General features: G+C 44.7%; 1 pseudogene; it reads left to right on the forward strand.

The window, feature by feature from the left end:
- The first annotated feature begins 3,779 nt into the window (after positions 1–3,779).
- LOC108313420 lies at positions 3,780–12,482 on the forward strand (annotated as a pseudogene).
- The last annotated feature ends 1,369 nt before the right edge of the window (positions 12,483–13,851 follow it).

Here is a 13,851-nt window from a genome sequence, read left to right on the forward strand (position 1 = left end):
AAACTAGAAAACCTAGAAGAGATGGATAAATTCCTGGAAAAATACAACCTTCCTAGCTTAAATCAGGAAAAATTTGATACCCCAAACAGACCAATAAGAAGCAGCAAGATTAAAATGGTAATTAGAAAGTTGCCAACAAAAAAATGTCCAGGACCAGATAGACTCACAACAGAAGCCTACTAGATATTCAAAGAAAAATTGGTACCAATCCTTTTGACACTATTCTACAAGATAAAGAGGGATCCTCCCTAATCCATTCTATAAAACCAGCATCACCCTAATGCCAAAACCAGGAAAGGACATAACCGACAAGGAAAACTACATCCCTGGTTAACATAGATGCTAAACTCCTTAACAATATACTAGCTAAATGAATCCAACAATATATTGAAAAGATAATCCACCATGATCAGATGGGTTACATACCAGGAATGCAGGGATGGCTTAACATAGGCAAGTCAATAAATGTGATACACCACATAAACAGAATTAAAAACAAAAATCATGTGATCATCTCAATAGATGCAGAAAAGGCATTTGACAAAATCCAGCATCCGTTTATGATGAAAACTCTCAGCAAAATCGGCATAAAAGGGACATACCTCAATGTAGTAAAAATCATCTATGACAAACTCACAGCCAACATAATACTAAATGGGGAAAAGTTGAAAGCATTCCCTCTGAGAACTGGAACAAGACAAGGATGTTCACTCTCACCACTCATCTTCAATATAGTATTGGAAGTCCTATCCAAAACAATCAGACAAGGGAAAGAAATAAAGGGCTTCCAAATTAGTAAAGAGGAAGTCAAACTGTCACTGTTTGCTGATATCGTATGCCTCAAAAACCCTAAAGACCCCTCCAGAAAGCTCCTTGAACTGATCAAAGAATTCATCAAAGTTTCTGGATACAAGATTAATGTACACAAATCAGTAGCTCTTCTATACATCAACAGTGACCAAACAGAGAATCAAATAAAGAACCCAACCCCTTTTAAAATAGTTGCAAAAGTAAGTAAATAAATCAATAAATAAAATACTTAGGAATATACCAAACCAAGGAAGTGAAAAACCTCTACAAGGAAAACTGCAAACACTGCTGAAAGAAATCATAGATGACACAAATAACTGGAAACACATCCCATGCTTATAGATGGGTAGAATCAATATTGTGAAAATGACTATACTGCCAAAAGCAATCTACAAATTCAATGCAATTTCCACCAAAATATCACCATCATTCTGCACAGAATTATGAAAAAAATTCTAAAATTAATATAGCTCTTTTAGAAAAAGAGCCCACATAGCCACAGTAAAACTAAGCAAACAGAACAAATTGGGAGGCATCATGCTACCTGATTTCAAACTATACTATGAGGCCATAGTCACCAAAACAGCATAGTGGCATAAAAAATAGGCCTATAGACCAATGGAACTGAATAGAGAACCCAGAAATGAACCCAAGTACTTACAGCCAACTAATCTTTGACAAAGCAAACAAAAACATAAAGTGGGGAAAGGACACCCCTTCCTTCCTTCCTTCCTTCCTTCCTTCCTTCCTTCCTTCCTTCCTTCCTTCCTTCCTTCCTTCCTTTCTTCCCTTCTTTCTCTTTCTTTCTTTCCTTTCCCTTCCTTTCTTCCTTTCCTTTCCCTTCCTTTCTTCCTTTCTTCCTTCCTTCCTTCCTTCCTTCCTNCCTCCCTTCTTTCTTTTCTTTCCTTCTTTCTTTCTTTCTTTCTTTCTTTCTTTCTTTCTTTCTTTCTTTCCTTCCTTCCTTCCTTCCTTCCTTCCTTCTTTCTTTCTTTCTTTTCTTTCTTTCTTTCTTTCTCTCTCTCTCTCTTTCTTTCTTTCTGAGATGAAGTCTCTCTCACAGGCTGGAGTGCAATGGCACAGTCTCAACTCACTGCAACCTCCACCTCCTGGGTTACACAGCCTCCCCAGTACTTGGGATTATAGGCACCTGCCACCACACCCGGCTAATTTTTGTAGTTTTAGTAGAGACGAGGTTTCACCATGTTGGCCAGGCTAGTCTCGAACTTCTGACCTCGTGATCCACTCACTTTGTCCTCCCAAAGTGCTGAGATTACAAGAATAAGCCACTGCGCCTGGCCAACACACCCTTTTCAACACATGATGCTGGGATAATTGACTAGCCACATGTAGGAGAATGAAACTGGATCCTCATCTCTCACGTTATACAAAAATCAACTCAAGATGGATTAAGAACTTAAAAATAAGATCTGAAACTAGAAAAATTCTAGAAGATAACATTGGAAAAATCCTTCTAGATGTTGGCTTAGTCAAGGATTTCATGACCAAGAACCCAAAAGTAAAAGCAATAAAAACAAAGATAAATAGCTGGGACTTAATTAAACTAACAAGCTTTTGCACGGGAAAAGGAACAGTCAGCAAAGTAAACAGACAACCCACAGAGTGGAAGAAAATCTTCACAATATAGGCATCTGACAAAAGACTAATATCCAGAATCTACAACAAACTCAAACAAATCAGCAAGAAAAAGCTAAACAATCCCATCAAAAATTGGGCTAAGGACATGAGTAGACAATACTCAAAAGATATACAAATGGCCAACAAACATATGAAAAATGCTCAACATCACTAATGATCAGGGAAATGCAAATCAAAACCACAATGCGATACCACCTTACTCCTGCAAGAATGACCATAATCAAAAAATCAAAACACAGTAGATGTTGGCATGGGTGAGATGATCAGGGAACACTTCTACACTGCTGGTGGGAATGTAAACTAGTACAACCACTATGTAAAACAGTGTGGAGATTCCTTAAAGAACTAAAAATAGAACTATCATTTGATCCAGCAATCCCACTACTGGGTATCTACCCAGAGGAAGAGTTCATTATACGAAAAAGATACTTGCACACACGTTTATAGCAGCACAATTCGCAATCGCAAAATTGTGGAACCAACCCAAATGCCCATCAATCAATGAGTAAATAAAGAAACTGTGGCATATATATGCAATGGAATACTATTCACCCATAAAAAGGAATGAATTAACAGCATTTGCAGTGACCTGGATGAGACTGGAGAATATTATTCTAAGTGCTGTAACTCAGGAATGGAAAACCAAACATCGTATGTTCTCACTGATATGTGGGAGCTAAGCTATGAGGATGCAAAGGCATAAGAATGACACAATGGACTTTGAGGACTTAGGGAGAAGGGTGGAAGGGGGCAAGGGATAAAATACTACAAATAGGGTGCATGTATACTGCTCAGGTGATGGGTGCACCAAAATCCCCCAAATCACCGCTAAAGAACTTACTCATGTAACCAAACACCACCTGTATCCCAATAACCTATAGGAAATTTAAAAAAATAAATAAATAAATTTTTTAAAAACTCAAAATGTCCCACCTCCGATAAGCAAATCCTTCCCAAGTACTCAACTAAAAGTTATTATGTATATGAAACACGTAAATCTATTAGGTCTAATTGTCAAATATTCCAATACTATTTATAAGCCTAATTAAACTTTCATACACCTCACAGGTCTAATTGATCAAATTAAGCTAATTATTGGATCCTTCAATATGCCACATTATATTAAAATTACACTTTAAGTACCATACCCCCCCCACACATGAACTTATTAAAAACAAAATTAACATAATAGGTTTGATTTATTTAGCATCTCTGTTTTTAATTCTAAGCCTTTTCATGTTCGAAAAGCCACTCACTCACTGAATTCTAGCATCTCCAGGGAGTTTGGATTACTAGGTCAAGAATTTACAACCATGATAGAGTTACCATCTCAGGAGGCCAAGATGAGGTGACTGACTCAACAGCTCATGGCTGTGAGATAGCTATCTTGTCAGGAAGGCAGAGGTTGACATCCTAAACAAGTTGAAGCTATAGAGTTGACCATTTATTAACACAATAAGGTCATCATCAGTCAGGGATTTGACACTGGGGAGCAGGATCTGAGCTTTGCAGGCTTCCAGAATGATTCTACCTGAGCTACATGTGGATATACTGAGTCCTTTTTGTAGTCACCATGACAACAGGGGACTTCTAGTCCATATCCTTCTTCTGGATTCAAGTTACACCCTTCTGTAATTCATCGGTCAAAGTTTGCAACCTCACTCAGGTTGCAGGAATAGAAACTTCTACCACAGTTTGAGTAGATACCTGAGCCTCTTAAGATTTTTTTTTGAGATGAAGTATCACTCTGTCACCAGGCTGGAATGCTCTTGGCTCAGGGCAACCTCCACCTCCTGGGTTCAAGTGACTCTCCTGCCTCATTCCCCCGAGTAGCTGGGATTGCAGGTGCATGTCACCACACCCAGCTAATTTTTGTATTTTTAGTAGAGACTGGGTTTCACCATGTTGGCCAGGCTGGTCTTGATCTCCTGACCTCAGGTGATCCACCAGCTATGGTCTCCCAAAGTGCTGGGATTACAGGCGTGAGCCACAGCCCCCAGCCATCTTAAGATATTTTAATGTAGTTGTTTTTAACAACTATGTGGGTGGCCTTCCACCCATCTCCCAAAATTCTGCTGTAATTGGCCTGGGTACAGTCTAGGTATCAGGATTTTTCAAACCTCCTCTGGTGGTTCTAATATACAGCCAAGGTTGAGAATCACTGATATGGCTTCACCTTCGGCTCTAAAGACATATTAATTTTATTCCATCAGAGCTTGAATACTTTTCATACCTTGTTTTGTCTGCCACGAAATTGCGTTGATGACAGTAAGTTATAATATAGGCTAGTGGTTGAAATTTCAGGCCCTAGAAACAAACTGTTTAGGTTTGATTTTGAGTGAATTTCTTGCCTTCTCTGTGCCTTAGCGTCACTAATTGTAAAATAGGAATAATAATTGTCACTATCATAAACAGTAATGGCGGAGGCTGCAGCTCCCAAACAACAGCCACATCAGGAGCAGGAGCAGCAGTGAACACAGTGGCAGTGGCTGGACTAAACAGGTCACCTGCAGGTATTATATTCATGGGGTTTAAGGAAGGAGATAACTGTCACTACTTGCATGACCTCTCTGAGAGTCCACATGGTGTAGTGTGCATGTATTTTCAGCGAGGGTACTGTATTTATGGAGACCGCTGCAAATATGAACATAGCAAGCCATTGAAACAGGAAGAAGGAACTGCTGCAGAGCTAACTACAAAGTCATCCCTTGCTGCTTCCTCAAGTCTCTCATTGATAGTTGGATCACTTGTTGAAATGAATACAGGCACACCTGAGTCAAGAAATTCAAACTTTGCAACTGTAGGAGCAGGCTCAGAGGACTGGGTGAATTCTACTGAGTTTGTTCTTGGGGAACCCTATTGTGGCCGTACTGGGCCTTCCTGCACTGAAGCACGCCTGCAGGGCTCAGTGACCAAGGAAGACTCAGGAAAAAGAAAAAAAAACTGCCATGGAAACAAAGAAGCAGCTGTGCCCCTATGCTGTAATAGGAGAGTGCTGATATTAGAACTGTGTGTTATCTCCATGGAGATTCATGTGACATGTGTGGGCTGCAGGTCCTGCATCCGATGGATGCTACCGAGAGATCACAGCATGTAAAATTGTGCATTGAGAAGGACACGGAGCTCTCATTCGCTGTGCAGCGCAGCAAGGACATGGTGTGTAGGATCTGCATGGAGGTAGGTGGTCTCCCAGGAAAGCCAACCCCAGAGAGCACTGCTTCAGGATCCTCTCCAACTGCAATCACACCTACTGTCTCAAGTGCATTCGCAAGTGGAGGAGTGCTAAGCAATTTGAGAGCAAAATCATAAAGCCCTGCCCAGAATGCCGTATCACATATAACTTTGTCATTCCAAGTGAGTGCTGGGTGGAGGAGAAAGAAGAGAAGCAGAAACTCATTCAGAAATACAAGGAAGCAATGAGAAATAAGGCATGAAGGTATTTTGATGAAGCACATGGTAGCTGCCCATTTGGAGGGAACTGTTTTTACAGGAATGTGTACCCTGATGGCCATAGAGAGGAGCACAGAGACAGAAAGTGGGAACATCAAGCAGATACTGGGCCCAACGAACAAACCACTTCTGGAAACTCATTGAGGAAAGGGGTGTGGGTGTATGATAAGCTTCTCAACCCTGCATAGATGTAGTATTCTTAGCCTTAGTAGAAAAACTTGGTTTCGTGGTTTAAGCCTTGTGCGGCAGATAGATCTTAAAGGACAAAGCAGTATATGGGTAGTTGTCAATATAGCAGTTCTAGCTCTGTTTATATAAACAGTGAAACGAGGTTAGCCATAGAGGTTAAAACTACCTGGTTATCCCATATGTTAACACAAACTGAGTCTTGGATGCACAGTTGTATTTAATGTTTTACGGTCTAACCTTTCCAGTACAGGCACTTTCTGAGAATTCTTTGTCCTCATTTGGGGCATTTTTGTTGTTGGGTTTTTGTGCTTGTTTTTGTGGGTATTTGTGTCATTCCACCCCTGAGCTTTCACATAGACAGATATGATTCAAAACTCTGTTCTAAGGTGTTTATTGTAGTGGAGTAATGGATTTGCAGTAATAAGACATACTTTTGGGAATCCCTAAGACTAGCTAAAATTAGGTTGTTTGAAGAATTCCTTGATTGGAAATTTTACCTTTGTATTTTGTCGCTTTGTTTCCTGAAAATAACTCGGGGTTGCTCCTGGTTTGTCCACCTACTGCTTGGATTCCTTGGATCCCACCCATTCTTTCACTTTTTGAAAATACAAATAATTGTTGCAGAGCTCTCTATATTTTGCAGCTGCCCTTTTGTAAGAAGCACTTTTCCCAAATAAAGCAATTCAAATAATAATAATAATTGTCACTATCTGTAAGATGTGAGCAATACTTGCTCCTATCTTCTAGATTTTTTTTGAAGTAGGACTAAATGGCATTATTTAATTATACATTAAAGGCATTATACATGTAATGGTTACTGCACAGAATTTGCACATATTAGGTGCTCAATAAATTTTAGCTATTCTTGGCTGGGTGTGAGTGGCTCAGGCTTGTAGTCTCAGCACTTTGAGAGGCCAAGGCTGGTGGATTGCTTGAGTCTGGGAGTTCCAGACCAACCTGGGCAACATGGCAAAACTCCATCTCTATAAAAAATACAAAACAGGCTGGGCACAGTGGCTCACACCTGTAGTCCTAGCACTTTGGGAGGCTGGGGCAGGTGAATCACGAGGTCAGGAGTTCAAGGCCAGCCTGGCCAAGATGGCGAAACCCCAACTCTACTTAAAATACAAAAATTAGCTGGGCGTGGTGGCACTTGCCTATAGTCCCAGCTACTCAGGAGGCTGAGTCAGGGAAATCGCTTGAACCCAGGAGGCAGGAGGCAGAGGTTTCAGTGAGCCGAGATCATGCCACTGCACTCCAACCTGGGCAACAGAGCAAGACTCCATCTCAAAAAAAAAAAAAAAAAAATCAGCTGGGGGTGGTGGCACATGCCTGTGATCCCAGCTTCTCGGGAAGGTGAGGTGGGAGGATCACTTGAGCCTGTGGGAGGGCAGGGGCAGAGGTTGCAGTGAGCTGAGATTGTGCCACTGCACTCCAGCCTGGGCAACAGAGCAAGATCCTATCTCAAAAAAAAAAAAATTTAGCTATTCTTATCATTATTTTCTATGTGAATTATCATGAAGAAATCTGTGAATAAATCTCTTCCTCTCCAATCTTTATACTCCTTCTTTCTTTTTCTGGTCTTATTGTATTGATCAAGACCTGTAATATCATGGTGAGCATTGACAGTGACAGAGTACCCCCATTTTACTGGCCTATTTAGTTACCAGTGTTAAAAAAAAAAAAGCTCCCACAGTTTAGAAGAATTCCTCATACATTAAACCATGAGATTTGGTGGAAGTTTTATTATAGGTACCCTCTTTCATATTAAGGAGGTTCTCTTCTTATTTCTAAAGAGGAAGTGAATTTTATTGCTTGATTTTCTAGCATTAAGAGAGATGATCATACAATGTTCCTCCTTTGATTTATTTTTTTATTTTATTTATTTATTTATTTATTTAATTTTTTTTTTTTGAGACGGAGTTTCGCTCTTGTTACCCAGGCTGGAGTGCAATGGCGCGATCTTGGCTCATCGCAACCTCCGCCTCCTGGGTTCAGGCAATTCTCCTGCCTCAGCCTCCTGAGTAGCTGGGATTACAGGCACGTGCCACCATGCCCAGCTAATTTTTTGTACTTTTAGTAGAGACGGGGTTTCACCGTGTTGACCAGGATGGTCTCGATCTCTTGACCTCGTGATCCACCCGCCTCGGCCTCCCAAAGTGCTGGGATTACAGGCTTGAGCCACCGCGCCCGGCTATTTATTTATTTTTTTATTGCACTTTAGGTTCTAGGGTACATGTGAAGAACATGCAGGATTGTTGCATAGGTACATACATGGCAATGTGGTTTGCTGCCTCCATCCCCATCATCCATATCTGGCATTTCTCCCATTATCCCTCCCCAGCTCCCCACCCCCCACTGTCCCTACCCTATTTCCCCCCCAAGAGGCCCCAGTGTGTGATGCTTCCCTCCCTGTGTCCATGTGTTCTCATTGTTCAACATCGACCTATGAGTGAGAACATGCAGTGTTTGATTTTCCGTTCTTGTGTCAGTTTGCTGAGAATGATGGTTTCCAGGTTCATCCATGTCCCTACAAAGGACAAAAACTCATCATTTTTTATGACTGCATAGTATTCCATGGTGTACATGTGCTACATTTTCCCTGTCCAGTCTATCATTGATGGGCATTTGGGTTGGTTCTAGGTCTTTGCTATTGCAAACAGCGCCTCAATGAACATACGTCTGCATGTGTCTTTATAATAGAACAATTTATAATCCTTTGGATATATACCTAGTAATGGGATTCCTGGGTCAAATGGAATTTCTATTTCTAGGTCCTTGAGGAATCACCACAGTCTTCCACAATGGTTAAACTAATTTACATTCCATGAGCATGGAATGTTTTCCCGTCTGTTTGTGTCCTCTCTTATTTCCTTGAGCAGTGGTTTGTAGTTCTCATTGAAGAGGTCCTTTATATCCTTTGTTAGTTGTATTCCTAGGTATTTTATTCTCTTTGTAGCAATTGCAAATGGCAGCTTGTTCTTGATTTGGCTCCCTTTAAGTCTGTTATTGGTGTAAAGGAATGCTTGTGATTTCTGCACATTGATTTTGTATCCTAAGACTTTGCTGAAGTTGCTTATCAGTTTAAGGAGATTTTGGGCTGAGACGATGGGGTCTTCTAAATATACAATCATGTCATCTGCAAATAGAGACAGTTTGACTTCCTCCCTTCCTAATTGAATACCCTTTATTTCTTTTCTTCCCTGATTGCTCTGGCTAGAACTTCCAATACTATATTGAATAGGAGTGGTAAGAGAGGGCATCCTGGTATAGTGCCAGATTTCAAAGGGAATGCTTCCTCCATTCAGTACGATATTGGCTGTGGGTTTGTCATAAATATCTTTTATTATTTTGAGATATGTTCCGTTGATACATAGTTTATTGAGAGTTTTTAGCATAAAGGGCTGTTGAATTTTGTCAAAGGCCTTCTCTGCATCTATTGAGATAATCGTGGTTTTTGTCTTTGGTTCTGTTTATGTGGTGAATTACGTTTATAGACTTGTGTATGTTGAACCAGCCTTGCATCCCCGGGATGAAGCCTGCTTGATCGTGATGGATAAGCTTTTTGATGTGCTGTTGCAATCAGTTTGCCAGTATTTTATTGAAGATTTTCGCATCTATGTTCATCATGTATACTGGCCTGAAGTTTTCTTTTCTTGTTGAGTCTCTGCCGGGTTTTGGTATCAGGACGATGTCGGTCTCACAAAATCATTTGGGAAGGATTCCCTCCCTCCTTTGATTTATTAATGTGAATTCCACTTGTTGAAAAAACATTGGCCAGGCGTGGTGGCTCATGTTTGTAATCCCAGCACTTTGGGAGGCTGAGACAGGTGGATCACGAGGTGAAGAGATCGAGATTATCCTGGCCAATATCGGAAACCTCATCTCTACTAAAAATATAAAAATTAGCTGGGCGTGGTGGTGCATGCCGGTAGTCCCAGCCACTCGGGAGGCTGAGGCAGGATAATGGCTTGAACCCTTGGAGGCAGAGGTTACAGTGAGCCAATATCTTGCTCCTGTACTCCAGCCTGGCAACAGAGTGAGACTCCGTCAAAAAAAGAAAGAAAAGACATCTTCCCTCCTCCCTGGCGCCTCCCAGTCAGGAGCCCAGCCCCTACGATGAGAGGATGACAGTGACATGCACAGCGACTCCTTCCACCAGCTCATCCAAGAGCAGAACTGCTGGGAGGCCCAGGAGGGGCTGGAGCTGCAGCAGAGGGAGAGGGGGACCACAGCGAGTGGCCAGCAGACACTCTTGGGGCCCGAGGGTACCCACAGCACAGCCACACTCCGCATCCTGGCCAGCACGCCCAACCGCACCATTGCCTGGCCCTGCTGGGGGACTTGGTGTGCTCCGCCCGGCCCAGCCTCCACCTGTACAACCTGGAGCTGGACTCCACAGCCGGGAGGAGGAGACGGAGGAGGAGCGGAGCCTCCTGGTGAAGGAGCTCTAGGGCCTGGCGGTGGCGCAGTGGGACCACGTGCTTTGAGGGATGCCCTTAAGCCTGGCTGAGAAACGCGGCCTGCGAGAGAAGAGCCGGAACACTAGGGGGAAGTGGAAGGGCCAGAGGGGCCATGGCGAGATCTGCTCCTGCTGCGGCTGGCTCAGATATGCCTTGCACAGCCTAGCGCTGGCGCTGCTCTCGGGCCTTCAGGCCCTGACGCTGTGGCGCTACGCCCTGAAACGTATCAGGGGCCAGTTAGGCTCCAGCGTGATCTACTGTCTCTTCCTCAAAACCCTGCTGGCCTTCAACGCCCTCCTGCTGCTGCCACTGGTGGCCTTCATCGTGGGTCCGCAGGCCGCCTTCCGCCCGGGACCTGCTGCCATCTGCACATGCCTGGAGCTCCTCCTCACAGGCATAAGCTGCTTCACCCACACAGTCATGTATTACGGCCACTACAGTAATGCCACACTGGATCAGCCGTGTGGCAGCCCCCTGGGTGGCGGCCGACACACACCCAGGGCGGGTAGCCTGCCCTGCAACATGCCCCTGGACTATCTCTTCACTGTGGGCGTGGGCTTCTTCATTTCCTGTGTCACCCTGGTGTACAGCATGGCTCACTCTTTTGGGGAGAGCTACCGGGTGGGCAGCACCTCTGACATCCATTCCATCACCACCTTCTGCTCCTGGGACTGCAAGGTGATGCAGAAGCAGGCCTTCCGCCTCCAGCAAGACAACAGACAACATTGGCACCCGGACAAGGAGCTGCCAGCTGAGTGGCCGCTGCGGCAGAGCCCCAGGAGCGTCTGTGGGAGGCTGCGGCAGGCGGCCGTGCTGGGACTCGTGTGGCTGCTGTACCTGGGGACCGCGCTGGGCTGCGCTGTGGTCATCCACATCTCGGAGTTCATGATGCAGAATCTGGAGGCTGCTGGTCCTGCCCCTGGTGGTGGGCCTCCTCAACCTGGGGCCCCCTACCTGTGCCGTGGCCTGGCCGCCCTGGAGCCGCATGACTCCCCGGTGCTGGAGTTGTACGCGGCCATCTGCAGGAACCTCATCCTCAGGCTGGCCATCCTGGGGACACTGTGCTGCCCCTGGCTGGGCCGCAGGGTGGGCGGGGAAGGCCAGTGCTGGGAGGACTTCGCGGGCCAGGAGCTGTACCGGTTCCTGGTGATGAACTTTGTCTTCACGCGCTGCTGGACACGCTTTTCGGGAAATTGATGTGGTGGATGATCTCCCAGAAGAAGCTGAAGAGGAGGCGGAAGCCTGAGTATGACATTGCCCGGAACGTTCTGGAGCTGATTTAGGGGCAGACTCTGACCTGGCTGGGGGTGCTCTTCTCTTCCCTCCTCCACGCTGTGCAGATCATCAAGCTGCTGCTCGTCTTCTACTCAAGGGGACCAGCCTTCTGGCCAACTGCCAGGCGCCGCTCCGGCCCTGGCCGGCCTAGCATGTGAGCACTGCCGTCCTCACGCTGCCCTGCTTCCTCGCTGTCGTGGGCGCCGCCGTCTTCCTCTGATACGCCGGCCGGCTGGCAGGTGAAGCCCTCAAGCATCCGCAGCCCCTTCCGGACCCTGGACGGCGTGTCCGAGGCCGGCAGGTGTGGGTGCGCCATCTGGAGGCTGCGGGCCCAGGGTCTCCTGGAGACCCTGGGTGCACCGGTACCTGGTGGAAAATACCTTCTTCGTCTTCCTGGTGTTGGCCCTGCTGCTGGCGGTGATCTACCTCACCACCCAGGTGGTACGGGGCCCGCGGAAGGTCTTCCGCCTGCTCAAGGAGCAGATCAGCAACGAGGGGGAGGACAAAATCTTAATCAACAAGCTTCACTCCGTCTACCAGAGGAAGGACAGGGAAAAGAGAAGCAGGGTTGGGACAACCGAGGAGGCTGCGGCACCCCCTTCCCTGCTCACAGACGAATGGAATGCCTAGGGAGCCGGCGATGGGACTCGCAGGACCACACTAGTCCCTCCCAGTGACCCCACTGGGACACCAGGACCAGGAAGAGACTGCTGCTTCTCTTGAAAGCTGTAGCCCCGCTTAGGCTGGAGCCGAAAGGGTGGGTGAATCCGGCTTGGGCACCCCCAGTGAACTCTGCCTTGCCTGGGACTCTATTTATTCTGCGGGGGGGGGGGGAGTAGGGGGGGAAGGTGGGGAGAAAGAAAAGACATAATTAAGAAGATGAATTTATCGTGTAAGAAGAGTGAAAGTTATCAAGATTAGCTAAAAGAAATAAAATTAGTAAAGTCAGCAAATTCAGGAGAAACTATACAGATCAGCTAGGTCTTAGGAAGAGAGAAGAGAGAAACAAGGAAAAGTTATGGAATGTTTCCATTCTTGTGACCATCACTGTGAGTGTTTCAAGAGCACAGTGGGTGGTTAACTAAGTAAGACTAACATCTCTGAAATTGCTGCACTGCATATATTCTTTCTTTTACTGCTCTTGCCTTTGTCCAATTACAATAAGATTCCTATTTTATTTTGTTAATTTTTTTCAAATGAATGACGTCAGAAAAGGGGTGCATGTTTTTCTGTTTTCAGTTTTGTTTTTTGCAAATTTTTATTTTGAAAAATAATATCAGTCGGGCGCAGTGGCCCACACCTGTAATCCTAGCACTTTGGGAAGCCAAGGCGGGTGGATCACCTGGGTCAGGAGTTCAAGACTAGCCTGGCCAACATTGCAAAACCCTGTCTCTATTAAAAATACAAAGATTAGCCAGACATTATGGCAGGTGTCTATAATCCCAGCGACTCAGAAGGCTGAGGCAGGAGAATTGCTTGAAACCCCGGGGGAGTGGGTGGAGGTTGTAGTGAGCCAAGATTGCACCACTTCACTCCAGCCTGGGAGAAAGAGTGAAACTCTGTCTCATAAAAAAAAAATAATAAATAAATAAATAAAAATAAAAAAGTAGCCAGACATAGTGGCTCGTGCCTGTAATCCAGCAACTAGGGAGGCTGAGGCAGGGGAATTGCTTGAACCTGGGAGGTAGAGGTTGCAGTGAGCCAAGATTGAGTCATTGCACTCCGGCCTGGGTGACAGAGCAAGACTGTCTCAAAATAAAATCTCCACAAAAGGTGAAATTATAGTATAGTGAATTAATAGTTTCTCCACCACCTAAATTCACTGATTGTTAACATTTTGCCACATTTTATTTATCTATCTATATAATTTTTTCTTTTTTGTTGAACCATTTGAAAGTTGCAGACATCATGGCATTTTAAACTGAAATGCTTCAGCATGCCTCTCTTTAAGAACAAAAACATTCTCCTATATATCCACGATACCATTATCACATCCAATAAATTTAAC

Source organism: Cebus imitator, unplaced genomic scaffold (assembly GCF_001604975.1).
Source record: "Cebus imitator isolate Cc_AM_T3 unplaced genomic scaffold, Cebus_imitator-1.0 Scaffold136, whole genome shotgun sequence".
NCBI lineage: Eukaryota > Metazoa > Chordata > Mammalia > Primates > Cebidae > Cebus > Cebus imitator.